Genomic DNA, 14498 nt, shown 5'->3' with positions numbered 1-14498 from the left:
TGGAATTTCTCTTTCATATTTGAGGGGGGAAATGAACAAATTTCATTCTGATAATAATCACTTAAACTTTGCTCACTGGATTAGAAGATCACACAAAAATACCTACACAACCTAAGTTATAAATTGTTTTTACACCATGTCAATATAAATATCCGTATACTTTGAGGTCAAATAATCAGCCTGAGTGCCTGTAATTATCTAAATTGTTCATGGATGAACATTTCTTTAGGCGTATTACTTGGTTCATTTGGTTTTAGATTTGCATTGTGATACATTCACCTAATTGTCACTGATCTACGGTATAATTAACCTGATTGTCACTCTTCACCCCTAAATTCCCTGTAAACAGATCCACCTTCACCATTGACAACACACTATGATTGGGCCAAACCATGTCGGTGAAAGGGTCAATTTACTTTGTCACTGACTTCGTCAGCCTAATTGTCACAGACTTATATTAGCCTGAGTGACATTGACATATGTTTAACCTGTCACTATTAAATTAATCTACTTGTCACTGACTTACAAATTCCTAATTGCTGATAGCATATTTTCAACCTAGTTGCCAATGACTTACATTGGCCTTATTGTCAGTGACATACCGGTATTAGCCTAGTTGTCGACAACTTACATTAGTCTAGTTGTCGATGACTTACCGGTATATCAACACAATTTCATTAATCTACATTGAATGCTGATGAGTGAATCTGCTCCAGAGACCTCCATGTGAGGATAATATCTACAACTCCACACCAAATCATATTTCTTTCAAATACAACATGTTCCTCTTGATAAAGACTGTCTGTTGTTGTGAAAAATAATCTTCATACTGTTGTGAACACTTTGTTACTGTAATGTGTAAGGCCAGTAAAATCACATCTTGTGTCCATTTCAGGTTAAAGAACAAGACTGTTAAATTTCACAGCTATGACATAACCATTAAAAATAGCACCTCATACATTTTATGCCATACATACATCAGTGTTTAAAGTATAATATTTATCAGTATAATAATGATCCTCATTTTATTTCACTTTGCCCTTACTACATAAATCACTCGACTTCTATGACTTTAAACTTTTTTACATCTTTCCTTAGGTAGATCAAGTGCCATTATACAGTGCGTGCATATTTGCTTGTCTATCACAGTATCTGATGTGGCAGTTCTTTCAATTTGATTTTGTTTCAATTGTTTTCCGGGAAAAATATGTTGCAGATCATAAATTTCCACCTACAGAAAATTATGATGCAGAATGCAATATGTAAATTGTAGTTATGGCCCGACACAAAGCACACATGACTGGTGGGTGTTCTACGGACCATGCAACTATTCACTATAAGAACTCATGCATGGTGCAGGCATTAAAAAATATGATTCACAAACCCCTACCAAATGTAAATCCTCAAAAATTTCTTTAGACAGCAATCTGTTTATTCCTGAAGTTTTACTATTTCTCTGAATACTTACTTATTGATAACGACAAAAGTTGAGCTTTGAACAGCATATTGTTGAAAGACAGCAAAAACGTAGGCAAACACTGAATTACTTGGGTAAAGTTTACTCACTCACATATCAGGTGAACTGGTAATATTTGTAAAACCATACAAAGTAACATGTTACATATTACAAAGGTGATCAGATGAGCAGTTGAAGACCCAATTAAAAACACATAATTTTCACCGACTTCTCTGGCTCAGACATACTTAAACATGGACGCAATTTTTACTTTACCTCAGTAGCTGAATGTGTCACCGTGATCTTCTGAGGGCCCAGATTTGTATGCTAAATGTACAACTCCCAGTACTGGAACTGTTCAACGAGTCCCTGTGATTCAACAAATTACAGAACTCCTAACTCAGAAGTTGACATTTCATCACAAAAACAGGAATTTCAGAACGAAAAAATATGAAAGTGAAGATTTTATGAGTTGGAAATGCTGATTTTGATAAGTGAAATCTAATCATGTTTCACATCCATACAATCTAGTAAACCTCTCAATAGCAATCTCTCAAGGTAAATAAACATCTGTCACAATCCACATCTAGCCTGGATTTGAGTGATAACCACTTTGATTCAAGTACTCATTTGAACAAGTCATCGTTGATGACACAGTCCCCACTTGTTAATGGGTGCTTTGATTACAGGTCCTCAGAGAGGATAGAGTCCTCTTCATTAGGTCTGTGATAAAAATACTTTTGAATAAATTCGCTTGATACATGTCTGAGTTGTAGTTCAGGACATGAAAAAATCGTAATAAAATGGCCACATGGTGGCCATAATGGATCGAATCACAAAACAAATCAATGTGCATATGTATGACATACGGGAGGTCAATGTCCTTGTACCAACTTTGATTAAATTTGGTTGAAATATGCCTGAGTTATGGCTTTGTACATGAAAAAATCATAACAAAATGGCCGCACAGCAGCCATATTGGATCGTATCACAAAACAATTTACATGCATATGTATGATATTGGTCAATCTCCTTGTACCAACTTTGAATAAATTTGCTTGATAAAAGTCTGAGTTATGGTTCTGGACATGAAAAAACGTAATAAAATGGCCACACGGCGGCCATATTGGATCGTATAACAAAACAACTCAATGTGCATGTGTATGACATAGGTTGATGTCCTTGTACCAACTTTGAATAAAATTGGTTGAGATATGCCTGAGTTATGGCTCTGTACATGAAAAAATCGTAACAAAATGGCCGCACGGCGGCCATATTGGATCGTATCACAAAAAAAATTGATGTGCATAGCTATGACATGGTCAATGTCCTTGTACCAACTTTGAATAAAATCTGTAGAAACGTGCCTGAGTTATGGCTCTGTACATGAAAAAATCGTAATAAAATGGCCGCCTGGCGGCCATATTGGATCGTATCACAAAACAAATTAATGTGCATATGTATGACATAGGTCAATGTCCTTGTACCAAGTTTGAATATAATCGGTTGAGATATGCCTGAGTTATAGCTCTGTACATGAAAAAATCGTAACAAAATGGCCGCATGGCGGCCATATTGGATCGTATCACAAAAAGAATTGACGTGCATATCTATGACACTGGTCAATGTCCTTGTACCAACTTTGAATAAAATCAATTGAAACATGCCTGAATTATGGCTCTGTACATGAAAAAATCGTAATAAAATGGCCGCCTGGCAGCCATATTGGATCGTATCACAAAACAAATCGACGTGCATCTGTATGACATATGAAGTAATCCTTGTACCAAGTTTGAATGAAATCGCTTAGGGCATCTCTGAGATATCTGCGTGAACGGACGGACGGACGCACGGACGGACGGACGCACGCACGCACACACGCACGGACACGACCAAACCTATAAGTCCCCCTGGACGTGTCCGTGGGGACTAAAATAAACAGAAACTGTGATAGAAGCAAATATTCATGACTTCTATATACAGGTATAGACTCTTGAAATATTTCATGTACAAGTACCTTTACATAAAGTCAAACAAGAATTCCAAATAACAAACTTTGTAACTATTAATTTTATTTCGGGGAACAGGTAAAGCTGAAAGCCCAGCTTAACTGGCGTGACAAGTGTGAGAAACTGAGTGTTTGTGACAAATATTTGATCGATAGCAAATCATGTTTGACTGACATTAAAATGATGACTTGATGGAAAAAAGTATGTAGCTTTTAAAAGTTATCATAAATAATGAACACCTTCTGATTATTACTTCTGCTTTTTCAAATACAGATCATTCCAATGTTTTCACACAATGATTTATACCATCTTTCCTCTACACATACGTATTCATAAATCATAGTGTGAAAAGAGAGGTTGGAGAGGTTTACCTGATTGTATGGATGTGAAACATAAGTGTAGATTTCACTGTATCTGTATTGTATCAACAGAATGGGATAAATGTTAAATTGTCTGTTTTTATCGCGGCTTTTGGTGAAATTCAGAAGCTGATATATTGTCCAATTCCTGTGACACATCATGTGTAGGTAGATTTTAAGGGGGCTCAAACTGCCAAACTGGGATAAAGTGCTTTACAGTTTTGTGCATAAGACATACCACATTGATGAAGATAAGTTTTGCCTCAATACCACTTTTCGCTGATTGGACAAGATAGCATGTGATGGCCTGGCAGGGAAAACGGGTGAATCACACTTCAAGAGGTTACTTCAGGTAATTATGAAGGTATTTGAGATCTGTTTTTCAAAATGTCTACATGATTTACGACTCCAGCTAATCACTGACCATACATATTTTGTTATGTTTCTGTAGTCTGCATGCTGGAATTTTCTCATAATGTTCCTGTCGATGTCAGACACTCAATATATTGGCTTTGCAAAACTAGCTGGAATATGAAACTACGTGCAAATCAAAAGTGCAGACAGATCGTAAGTCACTGCTACAATATTGCTTTAAAATAATGGTGGATCAAATCTCTGCATACATGCCATCAAAGGCTGCATTTAGACTTCAAGGAACTGTCAGAGAGATGCTGGAGAAATTTTGCCCCCCCCCCTCCCCCACATAATATCCCTTAATAATTCTACAGGATTACCATGGGAATAAAAACTGTCCCATGGGATTGCCATGAGACTGTTACTGACAAAATCTACTTTCATCAAAATGGAATCAAACTTGATCGACCTCTGTTGGATAATTTGGCATGGGTAAAATGAAGCCACAGATTACGATATTAATTTTATAATGATTTTGAGAATTTCAACCACGTCACACTCAAGGGACAGTCCAACCCAATACAATGAATAAGGTAGAGAAAGCAACAACTTACACCCAGCCATGACAATCACTGCAACAAAAGAGCGCACTGTGTGACTGACATTCTGTGAAAGTGATCACAAATGATTGATAAGGGTCATTGCCACAACAGACAGATGTCAAGGTCCCTGCTTGACCTTTCCTAGGGAAACTGCGGATAAAAGGCAGTCACATGCACAAAATATTTCTGTTGAAATTTAAGACTATAGTAAAAAATAACTTTTTTCACCAATAATAATGATGAACCAATTTGCTGTGCATGCACATATAAACATTTACAAGTATTGTTACAAATACATTCTGTGTTTCTCCTTTATTTCTTTCAGATGTGCTGAAATGCTAAACCTGTTACGGAAACAAAATACAAGATGTGGCTCTACACAATCCTTCTCTTGGCTGGATAAATTTTCCTTTTATCTGTGTGATAACTTGTGATGTCTTGGATAATGAAAAAATCAACAGATCATCCTCAACCAATTTGCTAAGTGTGACGTCAAGATTATTGGGGGTGAACAGATGTCATTTCCGCTCTGAGTTGAGCAACGGTCCCAATTTCTAAAATGATGATGATCATTACAGAGCGAGGTTATATAAAGAGCAAGGTTAGAAGAAATTGATCACATGCACATGGAATTGATGTTGTTGTGCATCTTTACAAATGCTGTTACACAAATCAAACAGAGGCAAAACACAGGAAATAGGGAAACAGATATAGCACAGATTCCATAGGGACATTCCAGTAAAAGATTATATTAAAATACAAATATCACAATTGTTGTTCTCTTGTATAATTCAAATTTTACCATTGCAAAAGACTGAGAACAAAGAAAAACAAGTATATTGGTACTTCTAATTTGATACACTCAAAATTTCTTTCGCTGTTCATACATTCCATTTCAAAATGCTTGACCACTCTCGGTAGTGAAACAAAGACATTATTTCTTACCAAATGTCAGAGGTCAGGGAGGCTAATAACCAGTTTATCAAGGCCTTTTTGTTCTCTGTCCACAAGCAGATAATATTTCCCTTATAGATATGCCTGTTTTGTGTTCGCTGAATGATAAAAGTGACAAGAATGAATGTTTATGGATGTTAAATGCGCATGTAATTGATTATACATGGCATACCATCACAGCTTAAGTGACATCAGAATTTGAGATTGGCAAACGCTGATTGCTGTGTTTACATGTGAGATTGTATACATTCAAGCAAGCACAGATAATTTGGTGGCATATTTTGTGTAAGAGAAACATTATTTCATTTTTTTTTATCACGACAAACCAATCCTGGAGTCTGTCATTTCATTTGTGAGCTCTTGAAAGAGATAAAGTCTTCACACTTTGGATTTTACAATACAAGGCTTTAAAACTGAAAGATAGGTTGTGATGGTAGGATAGATTTATATAATTGCTGATTGGATGATGATTTGAAATAAGGACCCTAAGTTGATGGATGATGCTTTGAAATGAGAACAAATAGCTGATTGGATGATGCTTTGAAATGAGAACCAATAGCTGATGGGATGATGATTTGAATTGAGAACCAATAGCTGGTGGGATGATGATTTGAATTGAGAACCAATAGCAGATTGGATGATGATATGAATTGGGGACCAATAGCTGGTTGGATGATTATTTAAATTGAGAACCAACAGCTGATTGGATGATGAGATGAATCGAGAACCAATAGCTGATTGGATGTAATTTGAATTGAGTACCAATAGCTGGTGGGATGATGATTTGAATTGAGAACCAATAGCAGATTGGATGATGATATGAATTGGGGACCAATAGCTGGTTGGATGTGATTTGAATTGAGTACCAATAGCAGATTGAATGATGATACGAATTGAGAACAAATGGCAATAGCTGATTGGATGATGATATGACTTGAGGACCAATAGCTGATGGGATGATGATTTGAATTGAGAACCAATAGCTGATTGGATGACGATATGACTTCAGAACCAATAACTGATGGGATGATGATTTGAATTGAGGACATTGATGAAAGAATGATAAACTATGAACATGGGAAAAATCCACCGTTCCTCCTTCCTTGTTAGGTTGTAATGAAATAGAAAGGAAGGTACAAATTTTTGATATCTGTAAATCTGTTCTTAATTGATCAATTATTGTTATTTTTATAAACAGTGCAAAAAATGTGACATTAATTATCAAAATAAACCACCAAACAAGACTACGAAAAACAGAACTTGGAAACATATCAGTGATCATGTGATTTTATTTGAGAAGAGTAATTTTTGTGGGTCAGAATGTAATTGATTGATTCAGTATAATGTATTCTTTGCAAAGCTATGCAAACACACTAAATTAACAATCATTTGCACGATTTTTTCATCAAACTGAGGAGTTTACTCAAACTGTAGCAAATACCAAAACTATTAAAAGTGATTAAACATTTCCTCTGCTAGAAGGTAAAAGTGACTCATCAAGGGGAAGTGGGTTATCACTCTTTGATTTTACTTGATTACTTGTTTTACAATGTTCAAATAATTGTAGATATTCTAATCATAACATAATCATAACTGTTTTCTAATCAATATTTGAAACATGCTAACACTATGACACTATGCCTTGCTTATTTGCTCATCCTATACAGACACCAAAGTACTACTAGAAGAATGATGTATACTGGGTAGATTGTGTCACTGAGTGGACTGTGAACTGTTTGTATAAAATCCAGTGCCTGCAAGAAGGGAGGGCAATGACCTTAAGACTGATACACAAATGGCTTACCATACAGAACAATAACCCTTTCTATCCAGCACCAGAAATTGCTTTTCAAAAATAACAATGAATGGATTCATTGCCATGATATCTCACTGCTGATTAAATCTATTGCATCTTTCAATATTTCAAATTTATAGCTTTGTCAATACCAGTGAAATTTGTGACATCAATCCCCTGGACATTAGACAATACATTGAATCACCAATGAAATGAAGACTTCAATATGACACAAAAACAAGATGGATATTTTCCCCACATGCAGGTCAAGGTAGAAAAATAAAACACACAAAATTTATAGGATTGAACGGACAACCAATCACCATCAAACACATCAACATAGGGGACATAATCAGATCTAAAACTAATGTATGAAAAAGTGCTTTGAAAGCATTGGGTTAGATTGTTAACTATGATATATAGAACCATTACAGATTATATCAACAGCTAACAGATAATTTACGTCAAATGTTTGAATACCTTTGGGTTCAAGCTTTCACTTCTCCAACAAGATGACTTCTCTTCTTTGTCTAGCTTGTCCCATCTCATATTTTGTACCTCAGTTTTTGCTCGTTTTTAGTGTAGTCTTGTCAGGTTGTAGATGATTGATGAACAAGAAGTCACGCTTTGTGTGAGTAAATTGCCCATGGCTCTTAAAAATTTGTTTCTATATTGAGATTGCTGATCGCACTAGGTGTAAATCTTCCTTAATAAGGGGTTTGATCTTGCATTAATCTTTTTTCTGCCATACCTACAGGGGTGTACAGTACTGTTTTTAACTTCCTCAGTGCAAAGTCACTGATGAGCTACAGAAAAAGTGATTTGTGAAAAGAATAGTTTGCAACTGGATTTCATAAATTGGCAATGCAGTGAAATGGAAGGCTAGTTGAAACACATACAGAATTAATCTTGGCTCCGGCCAGGACCAAAATAATGCTCTTTGGGGAGTTGATTGGGTTTGTGTCAAAACTTGATCATTTCTTTCTGTGGTTGTGACCTCCACCCACAATGATTTGAATAGAACAATAACAGGAAGGTCGTGTCCTGACTGGATCCTGGCCCAGGGTAAGACTTCCACCTACAATTGAAGGTCTGGTAATTTTGATGTCAGACGTTACCCTCTCTCTCCCAAATTACTCTGACTTTAGTCTGACATAGCATTTCCATATTATTTTCAGCACAATTAAACCTACACCTGCTCTGAACTCAACTTGAAACTAAAAAATTTAGAATTATTACATGTACAACCACATTTTTACTAAACATTATCCCTTTTCCTGCCAAGTCGGTGAAAATCCGCTTGAAATTCGGTGTAGCTAGAAGCTGAGCAGCCACGGCCGTTATCCTCCTAAGGCGGTGGGAAATCGGGCTCCTTTTTGGTACCCCCTTTCCTGCCTAGTCGACGGAACTACGTGTAGCAAACCCTTGCTCACGCTAGGGGTCGTTCGAGGACAGGTTTTGGGCGAGGAACGGCGTTTGCTCTCGAAATGGGTTCACAGGGAGTCCAAGGACAGGGAAAGGTGCAGAAACCTGTCCGCCAGTCCCCCACACCCGAGGGGGGCTGGTTTTTTTTTACCGCTTTTTAGCGGACTTGCAGGATAGCATGGTGACGTTTTCTGGCGGAGTTGGACGTACTTGGCTGCCTGGCACTATACAGATTGCTGCCGAACTTGACCAACTCAGCAATGCTAATCTAGAAGGCTACCTCTTGCAAACGACTTGGCAGATATGCCGATGGTGCGAGACGAAAGTCACTTATTCAGTTGTGCGTGACTGAAAATGAGAACGTATTTTTGACGGGACGGCTCGACTTGTTCCTCCCATGGAACGGATATGAACGACTCGGAAATACCATTACAAACTGGTGTCCGACGTACTAAGCTGGGCTTCAGCTCTGCAAGTTCAAGCCAGGCAACGTCCTTCACTGCCTTGGCCGTGCCATTCAATGGACGTAGCTTTGGATTTTTTATTTATTCCACCGTCCGAAGTACTGGCTCTGGTTTGCAGGCAAACGTATCCTCTTGCCGATGCATTGGTAACTACGTACGCTGTTTGCGTACAGAGAATTCAAAAGGGCACATGAGGTCAATATGCTACATGTACGGGGATAACGTCTGCATTTAGCAGGGACTGCTTTTGTTATGCAAACCAGCTAGCAGTACAATATGGCTGCCAGCATGTGGACACGTCGATGGCTAGAACAATGGAAGCATATTGCGTTGCACCCGTGCATCGCAAAAGTGAACTGAAGACTTGGGGGTAGTGACTGGTTATCACTGGTTAGCTGCAGCCCAAGCCATGTCGGTACAAACCCGTACCTGACTGAGGACCACTCGATTAAGTCAGTAATGAACGGTAACACTCGTAAGCCAACTCCCAACTGAGCTGGCAAAACTACGTAAAGCTGTGCTTCAATGGCTCAGCCATGTCGTTAATACAACGGCAAAAACGTAGTTTTTGTGCTACACTGCCAAGTCGTTGGAGGTACGTATTCAATTGCCCCTACCCTGGGGAAACAGGACAGGTTTGACGGTGCTTCTGCACCCCTAGCACGACCCTCAGGGCCTCTGACTAACAGACGAGTGAGGTGATGTTTGTGCCTAGCGGACGTGCGTAATACTGAAGGAGTTTATTTCCGAAAAAATAAACATGAAACGGCAATAAAATGACGCACTCCCAGGGGCAAACAAAGCCGGTGACCTCAATTTTTTCTGCAGCAACCCTTGAGCTCCTTCCCCTGTCTACGGGCATGTAGAAATTATCGAAGTCTAACACGTATAAGTACGGCTAAAACTACCCTGAAAATGGGCGATTTCTGCCAAAATGGCTGGCAGGATAACATGCAGGAGAGCCAATCTTTTGCAGGCACATATTATGGGGCGGTTTTCTACTGATTTGGGAGAATAACGGACAAGGGCGCTCGGCAGGAAAGGGCTAATACTGGATCTGCATTAAAATTACCTTTTCTACTGTTACAAGTGATCTGCATATTTTGAACTTGTGCTTTTATTATTGAAAAGTATTACAAGATACAGTCTTTCTTACTGTCGATAGCTGCTCTAGGAAGCATATAAGAACATGACTTTGAACTTTTCGTTTCTTGTCACATTGTTTCGGCAAAGGTATGGAATTGCAGGAAGCAGCCAACGATGCTAAACATAGAAAAGGTATTTGCAATCAGTACATGTATGTTGGTGGGTGGGCACTGTTTTTGTACATCAGAAGGCGAGGTAAGGGCAGGCAGGCAATTATTTACAGTAACATCAGCAACCAGTGATGCACTTACATAATTATGTTGAAAGACAAGCAAGCAGGGAGTAGGCTTTGCTTATTTCTTGATGGGGAGGGAAAATAGAGTTGCAAAGTGGGCAGTGGGGCGCCTTGGTAGTGCTTGAAAGCCAACTTAGACTTCCTGGTGGTTACGGAGTATGAGAAATGAATCAGCAACAGGGGTGTTTTACAAACTGTACTTTAACACCTTTCCTGCCAAGTCGGTGAAAATCCGCTTGAAATTCGGTGTAGCTAGAATCTGAGCAGCCACGGCCGTTATCCTGCCAAGGCGGTGGAAATCGGACTACTTTTTGGTACCCCCTTTCCTGCCTAGTCGACGGAACTACGTGTAGCAAACCCTTGCTCGCGCTAGGGGTCGTTCGAGGACAGGTTTTGGGCGAGGAACGGCGTTTGCTCTCGAAATGGGTTCACAGAGAGTCCAACGACAGGGAAAGGTGCGGAAGCTACCCAGCCAGTCCCCCATCCCGGTGGGGGACTGGTTTTTTTGGGGGGGACGAGTAGCGTACTTGGCAGGTTAGCACGTTGACGTATTCTAGCGGAGTTTGGGTTAACTTGGCTCTGAGGCACTACATAGATTGCGGCCGAAATTGACCGTCTCGGCAACGCTAATCTGTAAGGCAACCGCCTAAGACCGCCTCAGCTGGCGGTGCAATTTTTTGCCAATGGTGCGAGACGAAAATCACGGACTTGGTCCTGATTGACGGGAAGTGCGGACGGATTTGACGGACTCGGCTTTCTGTAAGGCAACCGCCTAAGACCGCCTCAGCTGGCGGTGCAATTTTTTGCCAATGGTGCGAGACGAAAATCACAGACTTGGTCCTGATTGACGGGAAGTGCGGACGGATTTGACGGACTCGGCTTGATTAGTCCCTGACATGGAACTGATCCGAACGGACTTGAGCGACATTTGTGAAGGGTAACCACCGCTTTTAACCGACTTGTTACCTTCTCGAAAAGACTACCCACTCAGATGTCGGACGTTGTCGGCTGCACTTGGCTCTAGACATTCAAGCCGTGCAACGAAACACACCGCCTCAGCCTTGCCATTCAGGAACATGGCCTCAAAATTTGATACCATTGTTCACCGACTTGGCGGCTGCGGTTAGGTGCGTGAACCGTTGTTCACCGACTTGTTACGCCTATGTTGTCCCTGTGAAGTTCGGCTAACGGCCGAGTCTAACGGGAGTTGGCAGACCTGTGTTTGGTTTATACCGTAGTATGACCGACTCAGGTAGAGGTACCTGTCGGTATATTCCGAGTTTTACGCACTCGGGCGTCAATGACGGGTCGTCATCACCGCTGATGACGTAGACGTGCTGGCCACGTTATTTGAAGGAGCCATGTTTGCCCAACGGACGAGGCCGAGACAGCCGTTGACAATTTTGGCATCCTTCATCTTTGACCGCCTTAGTTGGGTAAGCCGCTCGGCAGGCGACGGTTATGACCTAAACAAGCCGCTGAAGCACTGTTCGTTGCCGTACAAGAACGAGACGGCCAGTCCATTACTGCTTAATGGGCAATCTGTCGGGTTGGCTTGTCACCGACTTGGATGACAATACGCCCTGCGCAGGCGTACTTAGAAGGGACATGAGGTTAAAGATACGGGTTTCCCACCCGTACTAAACATGGGCTTGGGCCAACGTCCTTGGGTGGCAGGTGCGCATGCCACGTACCCAGCTGGACGGAATGTCAAGTTGAGATGCTAATGACATTGACTATGTTATGCTAAGTGCTCGAGGGATTTGCATTGCAAATGAGTATTATTAGCATATCAAATGGTGCGGACAGGCAATTTACATGACGGGTAGGAATGTCAGCGCCGGTTGGTGGACTGATTGCCGTAGGTCCATTATAATAACAGGTGGATGCATATATTAACACCCCTGCGTCCAATCATGTCCAGGGCTTTGTTTCCCTGTGGCTTTAAAAGGAGGGACCTGCTAGTCTGTCGACACTGTTCCAGACATGAGCTTGACGGACCGCAAAAGTTTTCTGAAGGCGAGCAGACGACTGAAGCTCAAAGATGCAGAGTCTCCGGGCGGTAGTGGTAGCGATCGTTGTGATGTCCCTAGTAAACGTTCTAAGAAGTCGGGCAAGAAACGCTCCCGTAAGGCGAAGCCATCTCCGGCTGAAAAACCAGTGGTAAGCGTAAACGTAAGAGCGATCGTTGTCTGCCGATGAGGATGATGACGGGTCACCGGTCGCCAGTGGTTCTCACCCGGCTGCTCCGGGAGAGACTACTTCACCTGCAGAGACTACATCTGCTCTTGTGGGAGATACTTCACCTGCACAGACTACGTCTGCTGCTGCTAGTGAGACAGTGAGTAATGAGACGGCTGATGCCATTGGTTCTCCCCCGGCTGCTCCGGGAGAGACACCACCTGTTGCTACTATGAGCCCTCATCCTGCGTCAGGAGAGGTTCCTGTGCCCAGTGCGAAAGAGCTTGAGTCCTCGTCATCAGCAGAGGCTGCCGAGCCCGCTCCTGCCATAGTTTCGTGTGCTGCGATGTCCCCGCCGAAAAGATAGTGCGGAGGGTTCGTTATCAGGATAGCCCACTGATTTGAGGATTTTGAGCCAGATATGATCCTTGATGCCGCTACGGGCGAGTTCAGGCCCAGACGCCCAGACGACGGTGATATCACCGCTGAGTCCGACTCGGAGGTTGACGAGGATGCGGCAGAGGACAATGACTTTTATGACAGGCAGTATGTAGGTGAGGCAAGCTCTGACGACGATGATGACGTTGCTGCTGTGTTGGCGGAGGACGACACCCCTCCTGTCTGGCGTATGTCGGAGACTACCGATGCTAATATATTTGAGGAGACCGATTTTGACCATGAGAGAGGACCGACTTTCACCTTGCCCAGCCACTCCCGTGAGCTCGATTACTTTTTTAAGTTATTCCAGCTACACTGATCAGATTGGCCAAGGACGAGACTAATAAATACGCCAAATTCCACCAGCGACATATCGCTAGGAAAATAGATAAATACTGGCGTAACGCTGACTACCGAGAGGTGCAGGCGTTCATTGGCGTCTTAGTCTGTATGGGTGTCGACCGTAAATCATCAGTGGAGGATTATTGGTCTAGCGATCCCTTTCTGAGAAACCAGGGTATTCTACTGTGATTACCCGCAGTCGCTTTCAGCAGCTTATGCGATACTTTCATCTGGCAGACCCAGAGAACGATCCACGTCGTGATCCTGATGAGGCATGCCGCCGACGTCGGTGTCAGGAGGATCCCCTGTATAAAATCAATCCATGGATGGAGCCCATAGTTGACCGGTGCGTAAATAATTATAAGATGGGTAGAGAGATCTCCATCGACGAGGGCATGGTGCGATTTAAGGGCCGTTCTAAATTTAAGCAGAGATTACCGCATAAGCCTGATCGAGACGGTTTCAAGATATGGCAGCTGTGCGACTCCACCACTGCATACATCGCTAACTTTGCACCGTACCTAGGTGTGAAATATCGGGATCGGACTGATGGGAGACGGCAGGAGCGAGGTGTGGTGAAAAGAATTACGATGGAGCTGGTCCAGCCATTCTGTGGATATAATCACAGCCTATTCTGTGATAGCCTGTTTAGCACGGTCGTTACTGCTAGAGAGCTGATGGAGACCGGGATCTACATGGTCGGGAGTTTTAACCGCCGTAATCGTCGCACCATGCCCC

The 14498-nt window shown here is 41.6% G+C and overlaps 1 protein-coding gene across 11 annotated transcripts in view; it reads right to left on the bottom strand.

Moving 5' to 3' along the window:
• The window catches only part of LOC139121341 (SHC-transforming protein 1-like), a 102700-nt gene that overhangs the window by 74930 nt on the left and 13272 nt on the right, over positions 1-14498 (bottom strand). For 2 of the 11 annotated variants that reach the window (XM_070686150.1, XM_070686153.1), the window contains exon 2: positions 5726-5832. The exons of 7 other annotated variants lie outside the window; for them this stretch is intronic. The gene's annotated coding sequence lies outside the window, so the exon portion shown is untranslated. Of the gene's footprint in view, positions 1-1732; positions 1826-5725; positions 5833-14498 lie in introns of all 11 variants that reach the window. 2 more of the 11 variants (XM_070686149.1, XM_070686157.1) reach the window with 1 other exon arrangement.

This window comes from Ptychodera flava, chromosome 21, assembly GCF_041260155.1.
Source record: "Ptychodera flava strain L36383 chromosome 21, AS_Pfla_20210202, whole genome shotgun sequence".
Classification (NCBI taxonomy): domain Eukaryota; kingdom Metazoa; phylum Hemichordata; class Enteropneusta; family Ptychoderidae; genus Ptychodera; species Ptychodera flava.
This window is presented reverse-complemented; position numbering and strand designations above follow the sequence as displayed.